Source organism: Phaenicophaeus curvirostris, chromosome 2 (assembly GCF_032191515.1).
Source record: "Phaenicophaeus curvirostris isolate KB17595 chromosome 2, BPBGC_Pcur_1.0, whole genome shotgun sequence".
NCBI lineage: Eukaryota > Metazoa > Chordata > Aves > Cuculiformes > Cuculidae > Phaenicophaeus > Phaenicophaeus curvirostris.
Window position 1 is genome coordinate 27,639,781 of NC_091393.1, and position 19,156 is coordinate 27,658,936.

The window sequence follows — 19,156 nt, forward strand, 5'->3', positions numbered from 1 at the left end:
GGGGGCTCGGAGTAGATGCCTACCTTGAAGATATCCATATCTGGTCAGATGAATATCATCCAGAGAGCATTTTCTGATATCTCACTCAGAAAGTATGTCATTCTTAGACCCCAATCTTAGAACAGATATACATTCATCATTAGTTACTAATGAACCTCTCATAAATGAGATTTCAATAATCAGCTACTCAAGCAATATTTAAAGGTTTTGCATCACAACTGGAAAAGAAAGTTCCTAAACCTCTCATTACATTGACATGCTAGGCCAGTTTTTCAGCTGGTGCAAACTGAAAGAAACCAGTAGAGCTAGGACAATTAACACCTGCTCAAGAGCTTGTCCATCAACTTCTGATAGTATCTTTTCAACTCAGATGTATTTTCAACACTGATGCACATAAATATGTAGGATTTTCTCAGGTGAGACATTTATGTTTTAGGTTAAGCAAACCAAAGACATAAATTTCAGGGAATCAGTGGCTTGCACACCAATATTTTGATCATAGGAAATACTTTCGGATAGAAATAATTTTTATGTCAGCAGATAATATAATAAATCAGAGTTTTAAATACAAAGCTCAACAGCACAATAATTAATATTTCAGCTACAAGATAGTATTCCTTCTACACAGTGGTTAGGGATCCTGGGATGATAGTAGGCTGTAGTTAAGCAGCATAACCAGTAGATGACTAGGCTATGTCTAGGGGAAAAACATCTTTAATACTATAGTATTATCTACTTGAATACAGTGGGAAGATGATTAATAGTGGAGAATATGTGGTATTTGTACACAACAAGATAATCCAAGTCAACAATGCCTTACCTAGTTATCATTAAAGGTGGTTATATTTTAGTTGCTATGGTTCTCAAGGTAATCATAACTCATATTTACATTCTAGTCCCTCATAATTTAAGTATATCAGAGTATCAGATTTTCAGTGTAAAAGTAAGGGATGCCATTTACACTTCCTATTTGAAAAATTTGCATCTGAGATGATTGCACAGAAGTAGGCAGTTAAGGATTACTGGATAATTAGTTTGTGCTATTTGAAAAGCAAATGTTTTAGTATCCTAATAAAAATTTTCTAAAGTGAAATGTACAAATAAATCTGATAGTAATTTAAATATTAAGGATAAAACCTGATGCCAAGAAAACTGTCCAGTACGAACTGCTGCTTTTATGGGATGCTTCTTGTAACTACGTCTGCTGGGCAGTCAGATGTAGCAGGAGGAACATCAAAGTAATTGAAGAAGCAGTGAGCTATAGCTCCAAAATTGCCAGTGCCTTCAAGTTTAGGATGAGATATCTACAAACACTGGTGATATCAGTCCAAATCTAGCTCTAACAGCACACTGAAATAGAGGATGAAAAAAAGCATATTTTCTCAAGCCGTTCAGAGAACTGTTTAGGTACACAGTGACTATTCAAGGCCAACTTCTGAAATGTAAACAGGTTTGTTTTCTAAAAAGGGAGGGCTACGTGTGTTTTTACATGAATGAAAGTCATGTAAATGATCACCAATGGGAGGAATACATTATATTTTGCCTCCACAACAGTGAAAAGTCAAAATATGAATCACGTACTGTATGAGTGAAGACATGTAAATTCCTTTTGAGTAGAGGAAGCTGGGTGAAAGCTGTAACTATAATATTTTTTATTCTTTTTGTTTGGTTATATCCTTTTCAGTTCTCCTGCCCGTTCAATCCTAAAAAGAAGAAGAAAAAAAGGTGGTGGAGGAAAAGAAAGCGTAAAGCATGAATCCCAAATGAGAGAGGCAGGAGAACAAAATATTTTTATAGTTTCATTCTTCCTCTTTTAAGTTTTTGACTGTTTCTTGCATCTACTTGCTTTAATAACTGTTTTGCTCATGTTTCTTATCTCCATGCAGCAGTTAATTTTAATGAAGAGGATATTTATTTATACTATGTCACCTCCTCAGAAACAGTCAGTTGGATGCTGAGCCTGCTCTAGAGAAGCACCTGTGTCACCTGTTTTGTAAACTGGAATTCTAAGCACTGAACGAGTTTCTGTGTTAGTTAAGTATCCTTTGGAAAGCATGTTAGCCTAGCAGCTCTGCGTGAACCCATGTGCCTTATTCTTTGGTTCAGCTCCATAAAATCTAATCTTGATTTTATTTCACATTTCTACTCTTCCTAAGATTTAACCTTTAAGTTGCTAACTGTCTTTATACTGTGCTATTTAATGGCTATTTGCTAAATGACTGCAAAACATATGGGACTAAACCACCTATTTTAACTGCTGCATAAGTTTTTTAACCATTGACTGAAATTGCAAAATTTTTATTTGGCGAAGAGGCTGAGTTTGTCTCAAAAAAGAAACAAGTTAGCCAGTTTAGGTGAAGAGCGGTCAAATTATCATATATCCATTTTCCCTTAGCTTTAGGGCTGTATGGACAAGGAATATGCAACACAGTTTAAGAAGAATATCAGATTATTTTAGTTCTCATCTGTAAAATATTATGACAATTCAGATATTTTTGATTGCAAAATTTGTTCTTTTTAACTCCCAGCAGAATCAACAATTGACAGGAGGGAAATCAAAGTGAAGAGCATGTGGAATAGCTATAAGGAGCTGGAAGCCTTCAGCCGTCTCAACAGAAGGACACTCTTATATTGCATCAAAAAAGGTGAATAATTTGATTTCTTACTGCACTTTTCATCCAAGGATCTCAAAGCACTTTACAAACATAATTTTTAAAAGCCTCACAACACCCCTGTGAGGTAGGTATTTTAACCCCATTTTACAGATGGGAAATAGACACAACGAAGTCAAGTGACTCTTTCCATGTCATATCAGGAGTCACTGGAAAATAAGGACTACAGCCTCTACGTCCTTGATTTTTTTCCTTCCTTTGTTCCTGTCACATCTACATTTAAACAATTTTTTTTGGCAGAAAGAATAGCTTGATGTTTTTAGTGTAGGGAGTCATGCAAAACAGCACCTTCTTTTTGAAAAGGAAAATATACAGCATTTAGTTTGAGAGATTCTGCAGAGAGAGGCAATGATACTTCAGTAATAGCAGCTACATTCCTACCAAAGGCCAAAGACTTCAGAAATCAGATTGTCCAAAGCTGTGGTCCATATATCAAATTACTTTCTCCCAGGCATGGGAAAGCATGATGACTAACAAGCTGAACCTATATGTGGTCATACAAGGCTTCCTGTCCAGGTGGATGGTTTCATTATCTAGGCAGCACAACCCCTTTTTAAACACTTTAGTGCTCTTGCTCCTGCAACTTGTCAGTTCCTAAGTGCTCAGCATATGATACTACAGCAACACCATTTTTCTCCTGAAGTGAGGTGCGTGCATACATCTCTACATTACAATCCGTGATAGCTGGTCTATAAGAAATACTTAACAAGACAACACTGACACAAAGGAATCCCAAATCTTAGAAAGTTACAGCGGTGTATGGGGCAGGGGGTTGTTTGTATACTGTCCTCTCCTCAGCTTACTGAGTTCTCAACAGATTCTCCACCCAAACTGAAGAAATAGAGCACACGTAAGTCTCCAAAGGCCTAAGCAAGGTCTTTAAATGTCTGAACACTCCTACTGACAGGGGATTTGCATCACAGCCCAAGCCTTTCAATGTGCCTGTTTCAGGAACACATTGAACACTGTAGTTGACCATGTGCAATTCTTTCATCACCTATGCAAAAGTTACTGAAGTTCTTGTACATTGTAGGTACTTTAGGTAAAGGCCCAAACAATTTGTTTTCACAGTAGTTGATTCCTTTATGGACCTTATATTGCTTAGTGAAAATCAAAAGAAAACGAGAACTTATTTACTTGGTGAACTGTAATTATTCCATTATATCTAGTTCTTTTCAGTCCTCCCCCTCAGCCTGCTACACCTACTTATACAGTTATAACACTGGGATTTACTGTTTAGACTCTCCTAGAATAATTATAATATTCAACTAATAATCAATTCTCAAAGCAAAATAGAAGTAGAGTAAAAGTCATTAAGCATGACAATGAAGATCTGAGCTAAAGAACACGGAACATCACAATAAGAGTCAGTATTACAAAGTACAAGCAAGGACCAAAAAGCAAACCAATAGACTTGTAAATATTGTCCATAATTTTCTGACTTACTGAGTCTTTTCTTTGTGGGTTTTTTTTGTGGGTTTTTTTAATTATTTTTTTTTTTACTGTTACGTTACTTCTTTGGGTTCCACTTTCTATTTGATTCTGCTCACTGGAAAATTAAATACTATTTCCCAGTCCTTTAAGGACTAAATGGGATCCTCACAGGTCTGAATTTCTTCCCCATTCTGAAGTGATAACTGATATACAAAAGCATTCCTTGATTTTTCTTCTTTCTGCTATTAAAATACATTTTAGATAGAAAAGATGAATATTAATAAATTATTTCTTTTCCTAGCAGTATTTTTTAAGGTTTAGTTTTCTGTACAAATTGTTGTGTTCTCATCTAAATGCACAAGTGTTTGTATATAATCAGTGCTCTGAAATACTCTTGTTTCTTTGCGTGTGCCATCCTTACGACCTGTTAATTTGCCTCTGGCTTTGTCAGACCTGCTTGAACAGCATCCTAATACACAAATATTCCCATAACGTATTGTTAAGAGTGCAGATGTTCTTACTTGGGTTATTCCTAACACATCACAGAATCAGGTCAGAATTTAGATAAAGAGAAAGAGCTTCAGATAATCCAGAATGATGATGCAACATATTATTTTAAATGAGGTTGCTTGTTACTCATCCATGGGTTTGCACTTTGAGTCCCTGTGTGCTACCTGTATCAGTTCTGCTTAGGGATAGGATCTGAAGAATCTGACAGCTCCTCTGGCAAGATCACGACTATGGGAATTTTGCTTCAAGTGGCAGAATGCAACAGCTTCTTAAAAATTATCTAGGTTCTGACTCAAGCTGATATGCTCTGTTTTTCTTCTCATGACAAGGTGCTGCTTGCCTTTCTTCTATCTTAGAGCACCACACATGTCATCTTATACTGCACTGCTCCATGGAATCATGGTAGCTCAGGCTGGAAGAGATCTCTGGAGGGTATCTAGTCCAATCCTTGCTCAAAAAAAAAGAGCCAGCTTAGGCCTTGTCCTGTCAGTTCAGTTTTGAATATCTTCCAGGCTACAGATGCCATAGCACGTCTGGGAAATCTGTTCCAGCGTTTGATCACCCTCGTGGTGAAAAAATCCTTCCTTATTTGTAAATGGGATTTCTTTTGTTACAACTTGTGATTATTGCCTCTCATTCTTCCACTGCACACCCCCATTTTCTCTCTACTCTCCCCATAATTAACTGAAGCCAGAAAGAAGATCTCCCCTTAGCCTTCTCCTCCTCACGGTGAACAAATCCTTTTTTCTTAGTCTATCTTTGTACATCAAGTGCTCCAGCTCTTTAATCATCTTGGTTGTTCACCACTGGACTCCTGTATTTCAATGCTTTCTTTTTGTACTGATGAGCCCAAAACTGAATCTAATGCTCCACATACAATGGAGCTGAATAAAGGGGAATAATCACTTCCCGCAGCCATCTGGCTACAATCTCCAGTCTTTTCATCCTGACAGTCAAACGTTATTTCCAAAAAGTCAAAAGGCAATGAATATGTTTCTTCTTCTACCACAGAGAGATCAGGAAATACTTTTCAGTTACCTACAGGCATCTGTTTAAGGAGATAAGGTCCTGGTTGTTATGAAGCTTGCTTGGTTGGTTTGTAGTAACTGTAATATTTGGTATGAAGGCATATGTTTAGGTTTGAGAAGGAACTTGCTGAGAATATCTGTGATCAGAAGAGGATACGCTGGGTTTGCAAGCGCAGTACAATTTAGCCAGTCATCCCCATCTGGTCTGTGCTTCTTTGAGAGTCAGGTTCAGGCAGCCCTCAACTGTTTTAACCTGACTTCTGCCTGAGCAGATAATGAGATGGCTTTAGCTTAGGACTGGCATTCATTTCATCCTACTTTTTCTCCCCAGGAAGTCACGATGAGGGAGGGAAGATATTCTGTTTCATAGCCCTCCAGTGACTCAGTGGAATATGGCAGCTTCTTGCTTTCTCTCGGGTTTCCACAGCTCAGCAGGGCAGCAGGCGATAAGGAAGCCAAAGCTATTCTCCAGATACTGAAATACAGCAGGGAGACAGCAGGGGAGCAGAGGACCAGCTGCACCAATGGGAGAACACCCACTCAGACAGCTCTGGATATGGAGCTTCTCGTGGGACTGCTCCCAAGGCTCTTTAGGAGACAGTGACCCCTAACTGTACCCCTCTCCATGATCATTGCTTTGCAAAGGATGAAGCCCGAGGAACACATTTTCCGTTAATAAACTAACATTTCCTTTCTCACATACAAATCCCTGAGAAAGACAGGTTGGAAACTTTTACCATAGAGATACATAATCTCTTTTCACTGGTTTTGTTTCAGTTCAGATCTCTGACTCAATGCAGATGTCCGTTTTGAGCACGTCTCCATATGAACTGGACATCTGGACTCCACTTATAAGCAAAGGACAATAAGTGCATCCTGGGATGTGATTTATCTCTTCCTAATCTAGGTATCTAAAGTAGATCAGCTGAATTATTCCCTAAAAATGACTATTATACTTGATCTGTTACAAATCAAATTGATCGAATGAATCCTATACCAATTGCTTTTACTCAGAACTTTCAAATTGCTGCTTGCTGAAATTCAACAATATTTTTAGTATGATAGTAGATATTGCAGAGAGAAAGGAATGAAGAAGCTACCCAAAAGGAGCTGTGTTTGGGTTGTGGACAGAGATGAAGTTAGATAAGGAAAGGTTGATGTCAATAGGGTAGTATGGATGCTTTGAACAGGACAGATGCTTGTGATTGCATGAGTCGCATAGAGTGAGTTATATCTTATTGGACAAGTCTGATTCTTCATTATAAATTTAATTACTTATTTTTAGTTGTGTTTGATCATCAAAAGGAGCCTGTTTGTACTTTGATAATAACCTGACCTGACTGGCAGTGGGAACAAGACACACATCGCTACCATTCTAGAGGATGAGAGAACAGTTAAATCTAATATCTTAGAAACTTCTTCTTCCTGTGTCTCTTTCTATCCTCCCAATAAGTTCCATGCCAAAGGATCTGGAAGGACAAAGACTTCTATGCGCATGACTGTCAGACTTCATTTGAAATGTAAAGCCTTTTGTTAAAGAGTTTCTTCCTTTTTTCCTTATATGCTCATCCACCTTCTTCATCTACATTTCCATCATTTCCCATCTTTTCACAACAGGGAAGTAATACTCCATAAAATAAGGAGAAGGTAAATACAAAGGATCCTTTGCCTCTTTGGTAATAGTGATTCCAGTATAAACCAGCTAGGGGCAGAACCCCAGACCAAGCAGTGACATGTAATCACTCATCCTCCTAAATTCCTAGTGGAGTCCTGGCATGATTTTGACTTGAGTCACTTAGCATCCTTCCAGCAACATGCAGGCACAGGGCAGAGGTGCTGGTTAGCAACCAATTCTAAGAAGGACTTTGAAGGTGGTGATCCAGTTTTGGAAGGTAATAGCTTAGCTGTATGGAGTAACATCTTGCCACCATTCAACCCGGTGCTAAATGAGTGGATTATGGACTGTTTTATTCACTCACATAGATGTAGTCTTTGATTATTGTGCTTGTAGGGACAGAGAACAAGGCAGGAGAATCTGTAAGTTAGGATCAATGGAAAGCGCATTGTTAGTGGTAGCTTCAGAAGAAACAAGCAAGGCAAAGAGAAACCTACTCTTTTAATCATGCTGCTCCAGTCAGTCAAGAACATGTATATAGTGAACCTCGAAAACATAAAGACTGACTCAATGGCACAGCTAGTCGTTAGCTAAACCCAGTTTTTGTTATCTCCTCTTTATTTGCCATCTATACTATGTGTGCAGATGGCTGAGGAGACTGGAAATTTCTAAAACGGAGATTAGAGAACCAGGGACCTGTCAAATGCCGAAGATATATGATGTGGTAAAAGATGCAAAACCCTCTTTCTGTCGCTTCTGCATCTGCAAAGACATTTCAAGTCAAGCTGTTCCAACTACCTGTCTACTGCAAAAAAACACACATTGCTACCATTTTAGAAACTGTCAGCTCCTCCTTTCTGTGAGGGATCTCCCACTGCTGTTCCAGTGAGCACTGGGATATCTGTCCTTATGGGGAAAGCTCGTATCTCATACAAGGAAAACTTTTGCTGGGCAAATGTAACCACCTACATACTTACATATACTTGTATATATTTTCAACTACAGATATACCTAAACTGACCAGAGCAGCACAATCTGAGCAGGTGACATCTCTGCTGAAACTCTTAGTCCAACCAGCTCAGAGAAACAACAAGCTACAAAGTGGATCAACCAAAGAAATAGCCACAACAGACAGTTTTCCAAGACACAAGCACAGACACACATAGATACAGAGATAAGCTAAGCTTACACTGAACAAAACTAAAACCTGAGTCTAAGTCTAGTCTCAGGATAGTTCAGCTCAGAACTTGTGTTGCTAGAGTTCACTGGTGAAAGCAATACACAAGAGAAAGTCAATACCTCTTCTTCTGCTTGAAATATTTTATTTATTTTTATTTCTTCAAGTATTCATCAAGTGATTCATACTGAAATCATGCTAACATATTGTTTACTTTTGACCACACGTTCACATTTCTGCACACTAGAAGTATCTTAGCTACTTAAGAGCCAATAGAATCATAGAATCATAGAATCACCGGGTTGGAAGAGACCCACCGGATCATCGAGTCCAACCATTCCTATCAATCAGTAAACCATGCCCCTTAGCACCTCATCCACCCGTGCCTTAAACACCTCCAGGGAAGGGGACTCAACCCCCTCCCTGGGCAGCCTCTGCCAGTGCCCAATGACACTTTCTGTGAAGAATTTTTCCCTAACGTCCAGCCTAAACCTCCCCTGGTGGAGCTTGAGGCCATTCCCTCTTGTCCTGTCCCCTGTCACTTGGGAGAAGAGGCCAGCACCCTCCTCTCTACAACCTCCTTTCAGGTAGTTATAGAGCGCAATGAGGTCTCCCCTCAGCCTCCTCTTCTCCAGGCTAAACACCCCCAGCTCTCTCAGCTGCTCCTCATAAGGCCTGTTCTCCAGCCCCCTCACCAGCTTCGTTGCTCTTCTCTGGACTCGCTCCAGAGCCTCAACATCCTTCTTATGGTGAGGGGCCCAGAACTGAACAGAATAGAATTGAACAGAACCGAACTGAATAGAATTCACCGATCCAACACAAACATTTCTCCACTGTCCCTTTGTATCTGGCACTGTGTTATGTTTTACGACTTCAAAATTAATCTATTAAATGGAGCTGCATCAAATCCTTTCCTAAAGTTAAGATAAACTGCATACATTATTTCCACACTCTCTATCTTCTCAATGCTCTTCAATTTATAAATTTCAAGCAAAACACATATTTACCAAAGCACAGTTGTTCTTTCTTTTATAAAAATGTTGCTATTACTTTCAGTTTTCAATTTCTACATCATTAGTACTTCTGGCTCATCAATGTTTGTATCTTCTAGACGGAGCAAGCCAAGTTTAATAGTCCTGGTTTTCCATATTCTAAAATGTCTCTGAGAGTCAACACTTAATGGTTGGATTTTCAGAAGTGCTCTGCATCTGTCTAGTTCTGAATCTACTATTGCCAATGATATAAAAGGATAAAAAGACACAGGAAGTTAAATCACATCATGAACTGTTGAAAAATGCTCACATATTAGCGAGGGGAAAATACAACAATAGAAAAGATCTGTATGGTGCTGCATCACCCGTGCGTATGGTATTTTGTCAACTCCCGATCCTGCTCTGTAAAATTACCCTTTTCCTTAAAAGCCTTTTTATTGCTCTTTTAAAGATTCTGCATAATGCAGATTCTAGACTGCAGCTTTCAAATCCTTGCAATTTCCTGCTCTTCCAGGAAGGAATCCTAAGAGCATATTTCACTTCCTCTCTTCAGCACTCTCACGCTGGCCTACTAATAATTTCTTAATGTCTTTCAACAGTCTTCCTTTTTTTCTTTTGTAAATTCTGTTCTTTCACACTTGGAACTTATTCTTTCCATGTCTGTGTAAGAATACAGACAACAACCGTTGAATAAAATTTGTTCTTAAAATGATATTGCTCTTTAATGGGTACTTCAATATGAAGCACTTAGAAAGGCTACTAGAAACAGCAGCAGCAATTTCTGCATCACTTTCAGACTGGACTTCTTATATGGTATGTTGTATAGAAAGGAACAGTCACATTTCTATTTCTCTTGGTGATACAACTACACCTAAGCTCATTTGTGGCTTGAATCTGGTAGGCATCTGAACTCTAACAGGTGTTCAAGGCTCTGCTTTTACATTTACCGAAACATCTTCAGCCTTAAGCAGCTCTCCACATAAATGCCTGTCCCTTCCAACCCAAACCATTCTATGATTCTATGATTTAACCCTTGAAGTATTCTAGATTTTGGCTGTTTTCATACATAAGTTCCCTGAGAGACTCAATTCAATGAGCATGTTCCAATACACATCTGAAAGAAAAAGGCTTCCTATAAACTGTTGCCTTGACTACCTTGCTTTAATTCTTAGCCAAGGGAAGAGCTGCTTGTTTGCTCCTTCATTTCCTCTAGTCTCTCCTGCCCACCCAGGGAAACTACATTGCTTAGTTGGTCACTTGTGAAAGAATTGGAAGACTAAGTGTAAAAAGCTCTCCCAGTTTGAGTGAAATCAATACCAGATCACCCCAAAAAGTTTGTTGATCACCACAATAAAAGCTAGACTGGATATAAGCTCCACCAGGAAGCAGAAACACAAGAGTATCATAAGATATACTTTTTTTCATGCTATTTGGGTGAAGCAGAAATATACTGTCTTTGTTGTATATATTATACAAGTGCACTTGACTAAAATAAAGAAACATAGTGGCTGATCCTTTCTCCTTGGACTGATTCTGTAAGTCAATATTAAGAAGTCAATTTGTAAGACGGTTAGACTGCCCTTGGAACCCAGCATTTCCCGCTTTCTCAAAAGGATGATCCCCTTTGGTCTACTGCAGTTCTTGAATTTTTTTTTCTAGGATGTGATAGAGCTTTAGCAGAATGTGCAAGGGCAAAGCAGTCTCCAGTCTAGCTGCTAACTTTCTGTGTCAGGAAAGAAGGAAAAGTAGCATTGAATTCCTGCATTACCTCTCATACATAACTCTGGTATCTGAGTTGCAGGTAGGGGCAGCATTTTTATTTCATTCTGTTCTGAAACTTTTATCCATCAAAGGTAGGAGTATCCTTAGCTCCGAAGAAAGGATTCCAGTGTCTATTCCCTTAGAAGTTTCCCTTTCTGGCTGTATCTTCAGAGAAGGACATCCACAGACTGCTTTCATTAGATAATAAACAAACACTAATACAGATATTAGTATACTTCTTTTAAGTCCAGCTCCAGCCCTATTCCTAACAGCACGTTAATAATTATCTGTCATTCTGTATTTCCACTGTTACTGTTCAAAATACATTTTGTGCTTAATGATCTAAGAGCAAAGTTTTATTCAGCATATTGAAATAGAAAAAGAAATTATTTATAAGCGTCCGTGCCAGCCTTTAAAGTTGAATGATGTTTTAATTATTGCAGATAATAAAAAGACAGTCTTCTGTAAAGACTTCAATCCAGTGCTTTACAAGGTGTCCAAGAAACTGTTTAGCAGATGCATCGTGTTGATATAGAACTAAGTTGAGGCAGTTGTTGAAACAATAGATTTGATAGAATAGAAACAGAATAGAAGCCAGAAGAAAAGCAGTTGCATAGAATACCTTAAAAGTGTGTATGGTAAGTAAGGAATCTCACCACATATGCTTTAGAAAATATAGAGATGTAACCCTAGCCTGACATGGCCAGGGCAGCTCTTCAAACACTCCTGTATTAGGTGACAGGGAGTATTCAAGTCACACAGACCTTTCCCTTCTCACTGTCAGTAACCTGTGTCTGCCGAGTACAAGGAAGAAAATGCTTTCTTGCTTTGTTTGGCTTTGTAATTGTAAATCCAGCTCTTCCTCAGAGTTCTTTTAGTGTCACAGCAATGTTATTACTTACTTTTCCTATTAATAGCATAGCCTGCAAAATTAAGCTTTTGGAATGACAGAACTATCAGATTGTTGAGTTCACCTAATAAACCCCAATAAGTCTTGAGCTGTCAATCCTGTTAACTGGGAAAACTTTCTCCTACAGAGCCACAGCAGATTTTTGCTAAAAACAGTAATATTTACCTCACAGAGCGAATAATATCTGCCACGCATTCCTTGGGAAAAAAACATTTCAAAATCCGACTGTGCTGTTATGGATAATTGACATGCTTAATGTTAGTGACTGACTATTTTCAGTACTATATGCATGAAGCCTTTATGTGTCAAATAATTCTGAGGATTTCATCCACAGGGATCAAAACTAGCTTGAGTCCTTAACTGCTTTAGTGGCCTTTCCTAATGACACCTTAACATCCCTTACTAAACTCCTTGAGGTGGTTTCTTTCCTAGTGTTCCTCTTTGTCTCCTGCTAAATGACTTGGACTTCCTTGCTGTCCAACTTGCTCATTGTAGCTCCCACAGTCTGCTCTCAGAAACTATCTGTAGAATATATTACTTCATAGAAGAAAAAGTACCCCATAGGCTATAAAAGGAGTGTGTCATGTGGTATGGGTGAAAAAAGAACAAAACTGAATTATTCTAAGACCTGCAAAATGAGGAGGAAATGCTTCCATAATAAAAAGTATCCAGGATTACATGTATATGTTCAGTATACACCAATGCTTTTGTTTCAAAAGAATGCTTTGTTAGTGATTTTTGTTTATATGTTTCAGTTAAACAAAATTTCTGTGACTTGAGGCATTTGCCAGGACTGCAAGTTTGAGCCATGAAAATCAGAAGAAATGATCAACCCAGTCTGGAATTCTATTATATTTTATTATCTCCTGCAGGAACCGTAATAGTGGAAAATTAACTCCTACAGCTACCACTTTTAGGCTGAAAAGCTACCACTTGCATTCACTCTTTTAAGACAAATGCTAAGCCCAGAGGGAATTGTGAATGAATAGGGTGATCAAAATTTGTCCTTAGAGCTGCTCTCTAAACATAAGAGGAAAAATTGGAACCTCTAACACTAACCAAGCCAAACTTATTTTCAAGAATCATTGCATCTGTAGTGTCAAGGACTCACAGAGTCCATAGACTGTGTAAGCTGGAGGACGTTATGGATAATGCAGTCTTTGAAGAAGCACAGTGAAAAGAAAAAGAATTCTAAGAGAGAACATGAAGAGTTTGGTTTTGCAGTCTGTGAATTTGTTTCCAAAAGTTCCCTGTTCCAGATGTGATAGTGTCTACAACAACATTAGATCCTAATGTTTGCAAATATGAATACCCAGAGCAGCTATACTGTGTTCACTGTTGATTTTTTAAGTACTATAACACAGGACCTATCAGCTTCTTGGCACAGTTGTGCCAAAATCAGGAGTCCGTTGGCAATGAACTGGTTATGGAGAGTTGAGTGAGAGTGCAATTCTAAGGCTACAGCACTTTCACTCTGAAATTCTTCTCCAAACTGTCTTATTCCAGAAGGAATTCACTTTACTCTATGAACTTGCCAGGCAACAAATGAAAAAAAAGGAAAATCCAGAATCCACTCAGCATTTACCTGCAAACAGAAAGATGCAGTGGAAATACAGAAAAAGAAACCTCTATGGTGCCTCTTCTTGAGGACTGCAGTCTGCAAGAATCCAAAGCAGCACTACTGAGGTACGAGGTTCCTTTCCAGACCTACTGCTCTGGCAAGGCTAGAGAAAGGTTTGGTCACATGTAAGTCCTGAAGCAATTTGACATTGCAATGGGCCAAACACCCCATGTTCAGCTAACATTGAAGGAAAGGGTTAGTGAATTAAAAATAGAAACAAGCAACACCATGCTATGTAAACAGATGCAGGGTGAAGAAGCATTAAAATCTGATGCGATGCTGAATGTGCTGTGTGATGCTCTCAGTAGGGCCTGCAGTTCAGACTCTGAACACCTTAAGCATCTCAATGCCCCTTACAGAATTTCTGCTTACGTCAACACAAGTTGTGTATGACAGAGTTCTATAATCTGTCTCATCAAGGTGAATAATTTCTTTACACTGTATGAAGCTACAATTGAATCATTTGCTCTTGAAGGATCAGATATTTCACAGTACCATTTAAGGCCTTTTACTTTTAGGAAAGGAGCTAAATATGCAAACCTCTACATCGGAAGGATACTTAAATACATTCCTCACGTTAAACATTGAAGTTAAAGTGAAGAGGGCTACTAACTGCTTAAAGCTACACCTAAGATCCTAGACACAGCCTGGAAAGTTTGCTGAGCTTCTCAGTTAAACCTTCACATAGAAGGAAGACTTAAAGTAGGTCTTCAAAGAGAAGTGTGATGTGTAACACCACATCTTGACGATGTAATTCTATTGATCTAAAGTTATTCTTGATTTGTCCTGATGCAAACAAGCTCTGTATCAGGCCCAATCTTGCTTCTGCAGGTTCAAAATTAGTGTTTAAGTAATGCTCTTAATGAATTACACCGCCTCTGAGCAGCAAACACTAAACACCCTAGGCATGGAACACAGCCACAAGCAAAGTTTACTAAACTTACATGCCGTCATGTTTAAGCAATCCACCAACCGACCACAAACACTTAACAACTGTAATAAGTAGATCTGAACTTTATCCACAAGAACTGAAGGTATCCAGAGGGTTTCTCCACCCTATTTCACAACCTTGAGGTTCCCAGCTCTGAACCATCTGTTCCAAATCTTTTAACAGCAAGATTTCCAAAAAAACATCAGAGAAAATATTTAGTCTAAATGTCTCAATATGAAATAATATAAGCAGCTGAGTAGTGGAACACGATGCAATCCATGCTTGCATCTTCATTGCAGAAAGTAGGTATCAATAACAGGTTTTATGCTGTTTTTTACCCCAACCACTCCAGGCCTGAGCACTTTGTAACTAGGCTAGAAAGGCAACTTTAACATTTTATCCAGAGGAAAACAACACAATGCCTAGGATAAATCTCTTCCAGCTGCAACTCCATTTTTATTTCTGTTCTTCACATCGTTTTTGGTGAGATGCCTTAAGCATGGGGTATCTTCTTTCATGAAGGAGGTGAAACAATACAGCAAGAGTTTATTTGCAATGGGTTAAGATCTGCTTTGCCTTGTAAAACTGTCAGATGTGTATTTAGTCTTCTCTGGCCCTGGAAAAGTCACTTCTTTCCACTTACATTGTCCTAAGTAGAGAAATTGAGCTTTCTGGCCTCTTAAAGCTGTAATTTTCTTCTATCAGGTGTTCTGCCTGTGAGGTACATGTGAGTCCAGCTCTCTGTTCTATTTAGTACTGAACACCTACTGTGTTCACCAAATAGATAACTACTTCCCTGCTAATAGTTTAAATAAAAGAATATAATTAGTGTTCAGCAGGCTGGCCGGTTGACCTTGCTAATACAGATATGTCATCCTTAGTTTATCAAGATGCAGTGTGTCCTCAGTGGCAAACACAGTTGGAAAGCCATGTGTGACCACAGTTTCCTCAGCACGTGGGCTTCTTTTATCTTTAGAATGGTGTTTGCACTTCCTCTTGCTTAGAGGACATAAGTGCTTCAGAAAAAAATCCAATGAGGGGATCAGGAAGATAGCAGAAGGCACTAACAATCTCAACAGAGCTGACAGAATCATAGAATCACTAGGTTGGAAAGGACTTTTGAGATCAGCAAGCCCAGCTGTACCTGCCCCCTACAAAACCATATTCTTAAACACTTCACCGACCAGTCTTTTAAACCCCTCCGGGGATGGGGATTCAATCACCTTCCTGGAGAGCTTGGCCAGTGCCTGAGAACCCTTTTAGTGAAGAAATTTTTCCTAATGTCCAATCTGAATCTCCCCTGGCACAACCTGAGGCCATTCCCTCTCGTTCTAGGTGGATTTCTAACTATGAAGGCCCATGTGTCTGGGTCATGTTCATGCAAGTAGAGGAAAGAACCCAAACGTATTGCTAGATTTTCAGAAACAATCCTGCAATTTCAAGAAATATACTCTTTGAATATACACTACTATCTATGTTTTATGGCTATTTTTGTATTATATTCCATCTAAAAGATTAGATGCAAAAGGCGTATTGTTTATGCCGGCTACCTTGAGTTTATTAGAAAATATAAGGAAATCTCTGAAAGCTTTACACATATTAACACGTCATCTCTTGGGAAACTGCAACAGTTATTGTAGAATCATCTGTGAAAAGGACTTGATTGATGTATCAGATTTCCCTAGGTCTAGAATCAGCCTGACTCCTCCTGCCACTGGCAAATTATGAAATACCCGAACTACAAGCTGTCTTGAATGTCTTCATGTGAAAAGGGCTAAATGGTCCCTTGAACATGTTCTGTCAGCTCCTCCAACAGAATTTTCCTTCTATAATAAAAAAAAATTTTGGTTGTTCTTTTTTTTTTTTTTTATCCTGAAGAGAGCTCATTTCAAGTGAAAGTACTTTGGTTTGCCTTGCAAATCAAATATACCCTTCAGATTTCAATCCAAAAGTTGCCATCACAGAGGAGGGGCACACTAAAATCAGACTTTCTCTTGCTGCTTCACATTTGTATTTCATCTTACAGGTTAGGTTACTGTAACAGAGGCCATCTAACTGTCCTTTCTTTATGAGATATAAGCAAAATTGAAAAGATTAATTTTTCATTTAGTGGTGGTGCTGAACATTAGGGCTTCTCAAGCTTGTTCATAGCCACATGGATAGATAATCTGTTCTTCAAAGGCATACAGTACATTTAATGGAAATATAAAGAGAATATGCTGGCCATTGCTGGAGAATTTTAAGCATTAATTTTGGTTCAACAGATTGGTAGAGAAATACAAGCACAGAATTTGGAAAGTGGTATTTTGAGATTCATTTTTTTTTAGGAGGCATCTGTATTTTCGAAGTCCTTTACCTTATCAATGACGAGGCTAGAAAGATGCGGTTTTCAAAAAGGCTGAGATGGTTTCAGTGAGTATCCAATTATTTTCAGTAAGAACTGTGTATCTATACTACCTGTATGTTGTCTATACCCTCTGAGAATACCACTCAAAATTCACTTTCTCTTAGTAAAAACTATGGTCAATGATATGCCAGTGGGGTACTCAAGTTTCTCAGGATTTACCCTCGTTTAACAAAAACTTTAGTGTGATCTAAGAAATGGTAAAATACCTTGCCTTCCTTCTTTTCCCTCCCTCCCCCATCTGCTGCCTCTGTAATCCTGTGCTTGCTGATGGAATTCTTCTGTCACCAATATTTATAATTTTAACTGGTTTGCACACCTAGACCAAAGCTACTTATGGAAATTCTCTAAACTGCTATAATCTACGGGACAAGTGACAACAAATTTTATGAGAACTCTGCAGGCATTCTGTTGTCCAGTGGAAAATTCTGCATTTTGTTTCTAGGGATAGGAACGCTAAGACACATTCAGACATTCTGCTAAAGTGCCATAAAAGGTGGATGGGGGTTTACTACAGTATCTTCATTGTAGTGAGCGGCGAGTGACGGAGACAACTAAATCCAGAACTGACAAGACCTGATTTGCTCATATAGTCAACAGATAAAGGCAAATGCCATGTTCAAACCATGCAATTTTAGAATATCTAACTTTGATTGCACTTCGTTTCCCTGGAAAATTCTACCAGAGTTGCTCATATTCTAAGTGGAAGGAAGCAAAACGCCAGGATCCCTATCAAAATCAATATGAAATAAGCCATCTGAAATAATCTGATTTATTGTTTGTCTCCCAGATCTCACCAAGAACAAACTGTTAGCACTTTCCACTTCTTGCCATAGACATAAGGAACTCCATACTACCTTCTTTATTAATTGCTAGTAATTTGTTGTAAATCAGCTGTGCCCTCACTGGGATTAGTGATTACTATATTGATTCTCAAAAGATCATGAATTATTTCTCTCACAAAATTCTATCATAACTTTTCCCACTTAATGAGTATTTTTTTCTTAATAACTGATATTTGACACAATATCTATACACTTATTAATGAACTCATGTATTGTAACTGGAATAACATGGGATTCTGAGAAAAACTTTGGCTATGTAAGGTTTAATTCCATGTAATATGCAAAGCAGGCAATACAGGTACCTCTGTAAAAATTTTGCAGTTCTTAACCACAGCCTACTATATATGGAAGAAAAGCATTGTAAGCCTCTGTAGATTGATTAGGTCTGCTAATTGCACGCATAACTGTGTTGGAATAAGGAAACCACTGTGTTTCATTATGACAGTAAAAGTAAACCGAGTATCAAGCCTGCTGGCTTGCCAAAAGCAATTTTCTTGAGCTCTTGAGTTTTGTTAAGGTTTTGGTTTTGTTTTGTTTTGTTTTTTCTTTTATCATTTTTGATAGTGTAGATTCAAAGTTTTTCACGTCAGCTGAAATCACAGCAGCAGTTGCACCATACCCTGAACACCAACAAACTCAAGACACCGTTATCTCTTAAGAAACTGCTAGATATCCCGTAGCAGTTGCACAGCAGCCTGACCTAACACAGCTTCTCTTCCAGGTTCTGAAACAGCGGAGTTCCCTGCAGAAGGAAATCATGTCCCTGCTGCATCAAATTCATGTAACTCTTAAGATTGGCCATCTATTCTCTACCATTTTTGAGGGCAAATTTAACCAACTGAGGAAACCGATTCATATATCTGAGAAAATGCTTATAGCCACCCAGCTGGCCACCATCTCACTCAAATGGAAAGAATACTTCCAAAGGCTTTCTATAAGATTTAAGATCTGACCTTACAGAATGCTGAAACAAAAGTCATACAACTTTCATACCTGGTTCCTAAGAGGAATCCAACTGAGGAGTGCTGAAAGCTTTTCTTATATTTTTATTGGTTAGAAAGGTGAATCTACCCAACCAAAAACGTGTTCCCTGGAAATGGGAACAAAATACTTTTTAGATAGCTCATTAATTTTTGCACGATTTTTTTCATTTCACCCCAGTGCATTATGATGTCTGTCATCAGCATATGGACTCTTTGAGTAAATGGATCCCAATTACATATTTTGAAAATACTGGTTATATAGAGTCCAATATC

General features: G+C 38.4%; 1 protein-coding gene across 17 annotated transcripts in view; it reads right to left on the minus strand.

Moving 5' to 3' along the window:
- MYT1L (myelin transcription factor 1 like) overlaps positions 1 to 19,156 on the minus strand; it is a 333,318-nt gene that overhangs the window by 83,799 nt on the left and 230,363 nt on the right. The window lies entirely within an intron of this gene.